We start from the raw sequence: 11,562 nt of genomic DNA, 5'->3' as shown, positions 1-11,562 counted from the left end.
GGCCGCTGAGCCTGCGCGTCCGGAGCCTGTGCTCTGCGACGGGAGAGGCCACAACAGTGAGAGGCCCGCGTACCGCGGAAAAAAAAAAAAAACTTAATGAAAATATATGCTATCAATAAAAGATATGCCTAAAATAAAAATGCTCAAGGAGTTTGAAAGTAAAAGAATTGAAACTCAGTGGGTTTTAAAATAGTTGACGGCTTTTCTGCCCATGGACGCCGCCAAGTGAGCATCGTTGACGTCTCCCCACTCCACTGCCGTCATGTCTAAGTCAGGGTCTCCCAAAGAGCCCAAACAGCCGCGGAAGCTCTTCATTGGAGGTTTGAGCTTTGAAACAACCGATGAGAGCCTGAGGAGCCATTGTGAGCAGTGCGGAGCGCTCACAGACTGTGTGGTGATGAGGGATCCAAGCACCAAGCGCTCCAGAGGCTTCGGGGTTGTCACATACGCCATTGCAGAGGAGGTGGATATGGCCATGAATGCAAGGCCACACAAGGTGGATGGAAGAGTTGTGGAACCAAAGAGGGCCGTCTCAAGAGAAGATTCTCAAAGACCTGGTGCCCACTTAACTGTGAAAAAGATTTTTATTGGTGGCATTAAAGGAGACACTGAAGAACATCACCTAAGAGATTATTTTGAACAGTATGGGAAAATTGAATTGATTGAAATCATGACTGACCGAGGCAGTGGCAAAAAGAGAGGCTTTGCGGGCTTCCCTGGTGGTGCAGTGGTTGAGAATCTGCCTGCCAATGCAGGGGACACGGGTTCGAGCCCTGGTCTGGGAAGATCCCACATGATGCAGAGCAACTGGGCCTGTGAGCCACAACTACTGAGCCTGCGCATCTGGAGCCTGTGCTCCGCAACGAGAGGCCGTGACAGTGAGAGGCCCACGCACCGCGATGAAGAGTGGCCCCCACTCGCTGCAACTAGAGAAAGCCCTCGCACAGAAACGAAGACCCAACACAGCCAAAAATAAATAAATAAATAAATTTTTTAAAAAAGAGAGAGAGGCTTTGCTTTCGTAAGCTTTGATGACCATGACTCTGTAGACAAGATTGTCATTCAGAAATACCACACTGTGAATGGCCACAACTGTGAAGTAGGAAAGCCCTATCTAAGCAAGAGATGGCTAGTGCTTCATCCAGCCAAAGAGGTCGAAGTGGTTCTGGAAACTTTGGTGGTGGTCGTGGAGGGGGTTTTGGTGGGAATGACAGCTTTGGTCATGGAGGAAACTTCAGTGGTCGAGATGCCCTTGGTGGCAGCCCTGGTGGTGGTGGCTATGGTGGCAGCGGGGATGGCTATAATGGATTCGGTTACGATGGAAGCCATTTTGGAAGTGGTGGAAGCTACAATGATTTTGGCAATTACAACAATCAATCTTCAAATTTTGGACCCATGAAAGGAGGAAACTTTGGAGGCAGAAGTTCTGGCCCCTGTGGTGGTGGAGGCCAATACTTTGCCAAACCACGAGACCAAGGTGGCTATGGTTCCAGCAGCAGCAGTAGCTATGGCAGTGGCAGAAGATTTTGATTACTGCCAGGAAACAAAGCTTAGCAGGAGAGGAGAGCCAGAGAAGTGACAGGGAAGCTACAGGGTACAACAGATTTGTGAGCTCAGCCAAGCACAGTGGTGGCAGGGCCTAGCTGCTACAAAGAAGACGTGTTTTAGACAATACACATGTGTATGGGCAGAAAAACCTCAAGGACTGTATTTGTGACTAATTGTATAACAGGTTATTTTTAGTTTCTGTTCTGTGCAGAGTATAAAGCATTCCAACAAAGGGTTTTAATGTAGATTTTTTTTTTTGCACCCATGCTTTTGATTGCTAAATGTAATAGTCTGATCATGATGCTGAATAAATGTGTCTCTTAAAAAATAAATAAATAAATAACTTGACTAATTGATTCTAAAGTATATTCAGAAGAGTACATTTAGAGAGTAACCAATATTTTTTGAGTGCCTACTTGGTACCAGGCATGTGTTTTAAAGCTGCAATAATTAAAACAATGTAGGGTAGAGCCAGAAGTAGACAAATAGAGTCAGTAGGAACAGAATAGAAAGTCTGGAAATAGCCTTACATGTGCATAGGATTTAATCTATGATAAAGATGATATCTCAAATATGTAAGAAAAGGACAACTCTACTTCCCACTTGTAAAAAAAAAAGTCATAAATATTAAATACAAAGTTAGAATTCCAGCTCATAAAAAAATGGTAGATGGGCTTCCCTGGTGGTGCAGTGGTTGAGAGTCCGCCTGCCGATGCAGGGGTCACGGGTTCGTGCCCCGGTCCGGGAAGATCCCACGTGCCGCGGAGCGGCTGGGCCCGTGAGCCATGGCCGCTGAGCCTGCGCGTCCGGAGCCTGTGCTCCGCAACGGGAGAGGCCACAACAGTGAGAGGCCCGCATACCGGAAAAAAAAAAAAAATCAGGTAGATTAAAGATCTACACATTAAAAACCCCACTCAAGTAATAGAATAAAATATAGGAGTTAACTTTTATATTTGGGGTTCCATCTCAACTGCTCAAAGAATTTGAATAAACAGTTCACAAGGGAAATACAAAGGGCAGTTTAACATATGCAAAAAAGTTTAACCTCGCTGGTAGCTTAAAATTGTAAATTAATACAAAGTGATACCCAGTGTGGGGGGCAAAAGGATACCCTTGGGGTGAGTATGAACTGGCAAAGCCTTTTTAGAGACCAATTCAGCAATATCTATCAATAATTTAAAACAAGTTATCCCTATAATCTGGCAAGTCCATTTCAAGGAAATTTACACTGTGGAAATCCTCACATAAATGTACAAAGAACATTGTAAAAGGATGTTCATTTCTGCTTTAAAACAGCAAACCACTTGGGATGGAGCCTAAATATGCATTAATAGAGATGAAGTCACAGCATTTCAGAGAAAAGGCCGTGAGCGCTGCAGGCTGTTGAGAAAAGGGGAGCTGTAGTCTCACTGGCCCTGTGCTGAGCAAAATTTCTGGCAGAGACAATGGCCTGAGAGTCTGAGGGTCACTCAGACCTTCAGTCCCATCCAGGATGAGCTGCGGTCTCCAAGTGCTAGAGTTTCTTTATACTGCTAGACTTCAGCTTTGGTGACTAACTTCTCATTTATTTTTAGAAAAACACTTAAGCCCTAGGCCTTTTAGTTAGGCAAATTATAAAGATATATCCAATATCCTATTTTAAAATAAAAAGGTTTAAAACAGTAAGAATCTCTGCATATTTTATATTGCTGAGGATGGAGGGGAAAAGTGTCTTTGTAAATGGTTCCCTTTCATTCATGTATTGATTCAACAAATGAGGGACAGACACAGCCTCTCAAGAAACTGTCTTCACAGAGGGAGGAACTCTCATGACGGAACAGATATTAAATACTTAACCACAAAAATACAAAACTGAAAACTTCAGTACGTACTGGGAAGGGATGGCATAGGATATGGGAGCCTGCATTATGGGGCTTATATGTAGGAGTCTGTAGTATAGGGAATATAGCTAGACTTCATTTCGGTTGGTCAGGGAAGGTTTCCCTGAGGAAATTGCCTTAGGTGAGACCCAAGAAAGGTGAGAAGCAGAAAGGAATCCCAGAACAGTTTGCATAAAAAGGAAAGGGCTTGTGCAAAGGCCCAAGGCAGGGAATTGCTGGGAACATTTATGGCATTAAGAAAAGGCTGGTGTGGCCTGAGTACAGAGTGGGATGGCAGGAGGGAAAGGCAGGAGCCTGTGGGCCACTTTAAGGATTTGGGATTTTCTACTAAGGGCAATGCAAAACTATTTGTGGATTAGGAAAATGTTGTGTGGTGGTTTTTTTTTTTTCGGAAAATGTTTATTTTCAACAAATATGATTCAGACCAGGCGGTCTCCAGAGTTTTGGGCAAGGGTGTGGGTATATACTGGTCAGAACAGTTACCCACAGGAAATTGGGAGGAGAGCCAGGAAGGCAGCCAGAAGTATTCCAGGGCGAATCTCCTCTTTAATATGGAGACCCTGAGGGGCCCCCACTGGCTGTGCCAAAGCACATTTGTGAGGCTGTTTTGTGAGGCTGTGCACAAGCTATAATCCAGACAGATGAATTCAGACATTGGGAGGTACACTGATGGTGTTCTTGGGTGGGGATAGGGTGCAGGAAATGGGTAAGTTTTGAGTAAGTTCTGCCATATTGATGGGGAATTGTGCTGCCTAATTTTCCAATTAAAAAAAAATTCAGATTATAATATGAAATTTTAAAGTTTTTAGTGTTTGCAGCGATTTCAAAATTTATAAAATATAAATCAAGTACATTTGAGGTTGGATATTTTATTAGTTGTCTGGAGCCATTATAATAAATTACTACAAACTTGGTGACTTAAAACAGCACAAATGTATTCCCTTGCTCTTCTAGGGTCCAGATATCTGCAATCAGTTTTACTGGTCTAAAATCAAGGCATCAGCAGGACTGTGTTCCTTCTGGAGGCTCTAGGGGAGAATCTACTTCCTTGCATTTCAGAGCTTTTGGCGATGCCCGCATTCCTTAGCTCCTGACCCCTTCCTCCAGCTTCTTGTTTCCATCTTCACATCTCTTAACTTCTGTAGTCAAATCACCCCCTGCTTCCTTCTTATAGGGGTATTTGTGATCACATGTAGGGCCCACATACGTGGATAATGCAGAATAATCTTCGCACTTCAAGATCCTTAACTTAATCACATCTTTAGAGTCCTTTTTGCTATATCTATCAAATTATATTCACAAGTATCAGGGATTAGTATCTGAATATCTTTGGGGCCATTATTCAGCTTATCACAGGTATGTAGTTGAATATAGCCCTCAGATTTGAACCTATCTTAGATTTTCCCCCAGCTACAATAATAAAATGTCCCTAAATTATCCCAATACTCTGGTCCCTAAACCTATGATACTTTTTTTTTAACAGCTTTACTGAGGTTCAATGTATATACTCTAAAATTCACCCATTGTAATTATATAAGTACATACATAATTCAATTATGTTTAGTAGATTTACAGAGTTATGCAACTATTACAACAATCCAGATTTTTTGCAGTCTATCCCCACCCCTAAATCCAGCCCAGGCATCCACTAATCTACTTCTATCTGTATAGATTTACCTTTTTTGTATACTTCGTGTTAATGGGGTCATATCATATACAGTCATTTGTGTCTAGCTTTCACTTAGTATAATGTTTTTGAGATTCATCTCTGTCATAGTGTGTGTCAGTAATCAGTTACTCCTTTTTATCACTGTATAGTGTTCCACTGCATGAACAAATCACATTATGTTTATCCATTAAGCTGTTAATGGGGGCTTCCCTGGTGGCGCAGTGGTTGACAGTCCGCCTGCCGATGCAGGGGACACGGGTTCGTGCCCCGGTCTGGGAAGATCCCACATGCCGTGGAGCGGCTGGGCCCGTGAGCCATGGCCTCTGAGCCTGCGCGTCCGGAGCCTGTGCTCTGCAACGGGAGAGGCCACGACAGTGAGAGGCCCACGTACCGCAAAAAAAAAAGCTGTTAATGGACATTTGGATTATTTCCTAGTTTTGGCTACTGTGAGTATTGCTGCTACAAATATTCATGTACAATGCTTTGTGTGGACATATGTTTTCATTTGTAAGCTTATTTTTAATTTTTTAAGAAACTGCCAAACTGTTTTCCAAAGCGGCCATACCACTTTACACTCCCGTCACGAATGTATGTGGAATCCAGTTTCTCCACATCCTTGCCAACACTTGTATAGAATATCTTTTTCCCATTGAATTGCCTTGGAAACTTTGCCAAAACTAAATTGACCTTATGTGTGAGGGCTCATTTCTGGACTCTCAGTTCTATTTCATTGGTCTATATGTCCATCTTAATGCCAGTACCATGTTGTGTTGATGACTGTAATTCTGTAGTAAGTTGTTTTTTTCTTTAACACCTTTATTGGAGTATAATCGCTTTACAATGGTGTGTTAGTTTCTGCTTTACAACAAAGTGAATCAGTTATACATATACATATGTTCCCATATCTCTTCCCTCTTGCGTCTCCCTCCCTCCCACCCTCCCTATCCCACCCCTCTAGGTGGTCACAAAGCACCGAGCTGATCTCCCTGTGCTATGCGGCTGCTTCCCACTAGCTATCCACCCTACCTGTAGTAAGATTTGAAATCAGAAATTGTGAGTCCTCCAACTTTTTTTTTTCAAGATTGTTTTGGCTATTCTAGATCTTTTGCATTTCCATATTAATTTTAGAATTAGCTTGTCAATTTCCGCAAAAAGCACAGCTGGGATTTTGATAGGGACTGCCTTGAATCTGTAGATCAATTGGGGCAGTATAACCATCTTAACAATAATAGTTTTTTGTGAATTTCTTAGCATTTTCTATGTGCAGGATCATGTCATTTTTGAATAAAGACAGTTTTACTTCTTTTCCAATGTGAATTGCTTCATTTTTATTTTTTACTTTTTGGCTTTATCACACTAACTAAAATCTCCAGCACAATGTTGATTAAAAGTGGCAACAGGGAATTCCCTAGAGGTCCAGTGGTTGGGACTCTGTGCTTCCATTGCAGGGGGCACGGGTTCAATCTCCGGTTGGGGAACTAAGATCCCACATGCCACCCGGTGCAGCCTCAAAAAAAAAAAAAATGGCAACAGCAGATATCCATGCCTTGTTCCTGAATTTATAGGGAAACATTCAGTCTTCTACCACGACATTTAATATTGACTGTAGGGATTTCCCTGGTGGCTCAGTGGTTAAGAATCCGCCTGACAATGCAGGGGACATGGGTTCGAGCCCTGGTCTGGGAAGATCCCACATGCTGTGGAGCAACTAAGCCCGTGCGCCACAACTACTGAGCCTGTGCTCTAGAGCGCACAAGCGACAACTACTGAGCCTGTGTACTACAAGTACTGAAGCCCATGCGCCTAGAGCCCGTGCTCCACAACAAGAGAAGCCCGCGCATTACGATGAAGAGCAGCCCCCACTCGCCGCAACTAGAGAAAGCCCGTGCACAGCAGTGAAGACCCAACGCAGCCAAAAAATTAAAATAAATTTTAAAAATATATGTTGACTGTAGATTTTAGTTAGATACACTTTATCACGTTGAGAAAGTCCCCTTTTATTCCTAGCTTAAGAGATTTTATCATTAATGGATGGTGGATTTTGTCAAATGTTTTTTCCACATCTACTGAAATGACATTATGGTTTTTGTCATTTATTTTATTAATATGGTGATTTACCTTCATTGATAGGTTACCTTCATTATAGGTTATTACAAGTTATTGAATAAAATTCCCTGTGCTATACAGTAAATCCTTGTTGCTTATCTATTTTATGTACAGTAGTTTGTATCTGTTAATTCCGTACTCCTAATTTGTCCTACCCTCCCTCTCCCCTATGTTAACCATAAGTTTCTCTTCTATGTCTGTGAGTCTGTTTCTGTTTTATATATAGATTCATTTGTATTATTGTTTAGATTCCACATATAAGTGGTATAATATAATATTTCTCTTTCTCTGTCTGACTTATTTCACTAAGTATAATATTCTCTAGGTCCATCCATGTTGCTGCAAATGGCAATACTTCATTCTTTCTTATGGCTTAGTAATATGCCATTGTATGTTATATACCACATCTTTTTAAGCCAATTGTCTGTTGATGGGTACTGGGTTTGTTTCCATGTCTTGGCAATTGTAAACAGTGCTGCTATGAACATTAGGGAGCATGTGTCTTTTCAAATTAGAGTTTTCTTTTTTGCTAGATATATGCACAGGAGTGGGATTGCTGGATCATATGGTAGCTTTATTTTTGTTTTTTTAAGTACCCTCCATACTGTTTTCCATAGTGGCTGCACCAATTTACATTCCCACCAACAGTGCAGGAGGGTTCCCTTTCCTGAGATTTTTTTTTTTTTTTTAAGTCTTTTCACATTTGAAAGACAAGCTGGCTGGATATAAAACTATAGGTTCAAAGTTATATTCTTTTAGTACTTAACAAATATTACTCCATTGTCTTCTTGTGCCCAGTGCTGTGACTGAGAGGTCTACTATCAACCTAACAGTTAGAATTTTCTCTTTAGTATTTTTAAATTTTGACATCCATTATCTCATATGGGCTTTCCCTTCTCTCTTTTATTTTCCACTCTATGGCCCTTTCAGTCTGAGGTCATTCATCCTTTTTAAATCTGAAGAATGTAGATCTATTGTTCTTCAAATATATTCTTCTTTTCAGTTTCATTTTCTCCTTCTGAATTCCTGTTATATGGATGTGGGCGTTCTACTTCTTTCCTCCTTATTTCTTAACTTTTATTTTTTATCTCCTCATTCTTCAATGAGTCCTTCTTGGATTCATATCTCAATATGATATTCTGACTAATCTATTTTTATCTGTTATATATCTCAATTATTGTTTTCTTTATTTCAATTATTATCTTTTTCCTTTGTCAAATTTTTTCTTGTTTTTGTTTTACACTGCTAATATCTCTTCTGTGTATTTATAGAACTGATTTGAAATTCTTGGCCCATCTGTACTAATGAATATTTCTGCTTCTGTCCTGCTGTTTCTGATCTTACATGTTGTGATTTTATTTTTCTTTTGGTTTAATTTTACTCTTTGAGTATCTCAACATTTTGGCTTGTTAGCCCATATTCCCTGGGGGTATTGGCTGCTCTGCCCTACACTGACTTTGGGGGAAAGACAGTAGGCCACTCAGTGTCTGCGAGCCTGTTAAGTTCAAGGAGAGGACAGGAACTCAGATCTCGACTGTGAGTACCTGAGGCATCACACAATCACAGGTCATCACTCCTGCTTGTTTGCATTTGGCCCCAAAACTCCTTGGGTTCTTGGTTTCACTTTCCACCCTGTGTTGAAAGGAAGCTGCCTGTACTGATTGGAAGGGCCAGCCTGGGGGTTTGGAGGACAAAGGGTGGAGGAGTGAGGGATTACTCAAAAACAGTTGTTCCCCCAGTTTATCAACCTTGACACTGGCAGGGCTTTATGCTGCCCTGAGTTCATCCCCAGACACCCTGACCAGTGGTCTGAGCCACTGCATCTGCAGTTCTGCAGCGAAGTACAAGCATTGACTGTCCAATGCAAAGGTGTGGGAGAGGCAAGAGCAAAAAATCAATCACTTTTCCACACCTATGGTCAATTAATCTTCGACAAAGGAGGCAAGAATATACAATGAAGAAAAGACAGTCTCTTCAGCAAGTGATGTTGGAAAAGCTGGACAGCCACATGTAAATCAATGAAGTTAGGACACTCCCTCACACCATATACAAAAATAAACTCAGAATGGCTTAAAAATTTAAATATAAGACATGACACCATAAAAATCCTAGGAGACAACATAGGCAAAACATTCTCTGACATAAATCATAGCAATGTTTTCTTAGGTCAGTCTCCCAGGGCAATAGAAATAAAGGCAAAAATAAACAAATGGGACCTAATCAAACATAAGCTTTTTCACAGCAAAGGAAACCATAAACAAAATGAAAAGACAACCTACGGACCAGGAGAAAATATTTGCAAATGATGTGACCAACAAGGGCTTGATTTCCAAAATATACAAATAGCTCATACAACTCAGTAACAAAAAAACAAACAACCCAATCAAAAAATGGGCAGAAGACCTAAACAGACATTTCTCCAAAGAAGACATACAGATGGCCAACACTCATATGCTCAACATCACTAATTATTAGAGAAATGCACATAAAACTACAATGATGTATTACCTCACACCAGTCAGAATGGCCATCATCAAAAAGTCTACAAATAATAAATGCTGGAGGGGGTGTGGAGAAAAGGGAGCCCTCCTGCACTGTTGGTGGAAATGTAAATTGGTGCAGCCACTGTGAAAAACAGTATGGAGGTTCCTTTAAAAACTAAGAATAGAGTAACCATATGATCCAGCAATCCCACTCCTAGGCATATATCCAGAAAAGACAAAAGCTCTAATTCGAAAAGATACATGCACCCCAATGTTCATAACGGCACTATTTACAATGGCCGAGACATGGACGCAAACTAAGTGTCCATCAACAGATGAGTGGATAAAGAAGCTGTGATAGATATACGTAGATATAGATATATATACACACACAATGGAAAAGAGTGAAATAATGCCATTTGCAGCAACATGGATGAACCTAGAGATTATCATATTAAATGAAGTAAGTCAGACAAAGACAAATATCATATCACTTATATGTGGAATCTAAAAAATAGTACAGATGAACTTATTTACAAAACAGAAACAGACTCACAGACATAGAAAACAAACTTTTGGGGGGTGGGAGGAATTGGGAGATTGGGATTGACATATATACACTACTGTGTGTAAAATAGATAACTAATGAGATCCTACTGTATAGCACAGGGAACTCTACTCAGTGCTCTGTGGTGACCCAGATGGGAAGGAAATCAAAAAAAGAGGGGATATATGTATACGTATAGCTGATTCACTTTGCTGTACAGCAGAAACTAACACAACATTGTAAAGCTACTATACTCCAATAAAAATTAATAAAGATTTTTAAAAAAGAAAACAAACTTATGGTTACCAAAGGGGAAGGGGGAGAGGGATAAATTGGGAGTATGGGATTAAACAGCACATTACCATAAATAAAATTAAAAATAAGGATTTACTGTATAGCACAGGGAACTAGATTCAATATCTTGTAATAAACTATAATGGAAAAAAAGCAAAAAATAAATTTTAAAAAGTCAATCACTTTTCTTTTATCCTTATGGTTACAGCTACCCTTGCCTTGGACTGTAACTACCCTCCACCCACACATACACACACAACCACAAACACACAGCCCAGTTCTAAGTAGCCGTTTAGCTCCCCAGTGGTTTCTTCTTTGTTGTTATTTCCAGGATTTCATATTTCTCTCTATAATTCCTCCTGTGTTCAGCTCGGGGAGGGAGTCAGCAGCTCAAGTGAATTCCCATCTTGGCAGGAACTGGGGCAGCCATGAGATGTCTATTAGTCAATTTGAAGGAGAGGTAAACTAGACAGCTGGATAGACAAGTAAGGGAGAGACTGGGGCTAGAGATACATATTTGAGTCATCAGGGCAGAGGTGGTTTTTCAAGCCAGGAATCTGGATGCAATCCTCTGGGGAAGGAGTATAAATACAGGAGGCATTTTGTATACATACAGGAGTATATTTGGAAAAATATACTGCTTACTGTAAGTAAAATTCTAAATCTGGTTTGTACATTAATCCCTTATCAATTTGGCCAGTGTGAATCAGTCCTGGTGAGAATGCTCACTTTGGGGACCTCACAAAATTCAAGTGTCTGGTTCAGCAAATCTAAGGCTCAGAACCTGGCCTATTATGTCTCCATGGTCATGTGCCATCCCCTGTCCCCACCACCAGACTCTCTCTGCTCATATTTCCTGTATTAGTTTAACTTCCTGGTATAATGTGAGGGGAAGAAAAAATGGTGCTTATGAAAGAGTTTTGGAAATCAATAGCGTCTGAACAATTGTAAAATACATAATCTTTCTAACTGTGATGTTCCTTTTCTCTCTGAGCGGGCAAATAGATGTGTTCACATCCTCACAAGATGCTCAGG

General features: G+C 40.7%; 1 pseudogene; it reads left to right on the top strand.

Annotated features, from left to right (window-relative positions):
- The first annotated feature begins 262 nt into the window (after positions 1-262).
- LOC131765351 (heterogeneous nuclear ribonucleoprotein A1-like) lies at positions 263-1,575 on the top strand (annotated as a pseudogene).
- Positions 1,576-11,562: the final 9,987 nt, after the last annotated feature.

Source organism: Kogia breviceps, chromosome 11 (assembly GCF_026419965.1).
Source record: "Kogia breviceps isolate mKogBre1 chromosome 11, mKogBre1 haplotype 1, whole genome shotgun sequence".
Classification (NCBI taxonomy): Eukaryota; Metazoa; Chordata; class Mammalia; order Artiodactyla; family Physeteridae; genus Kogia; species Kogia breviceps.
This window is presented reverse-complemented; position numbering and strand designations above follow the sequence as displayed.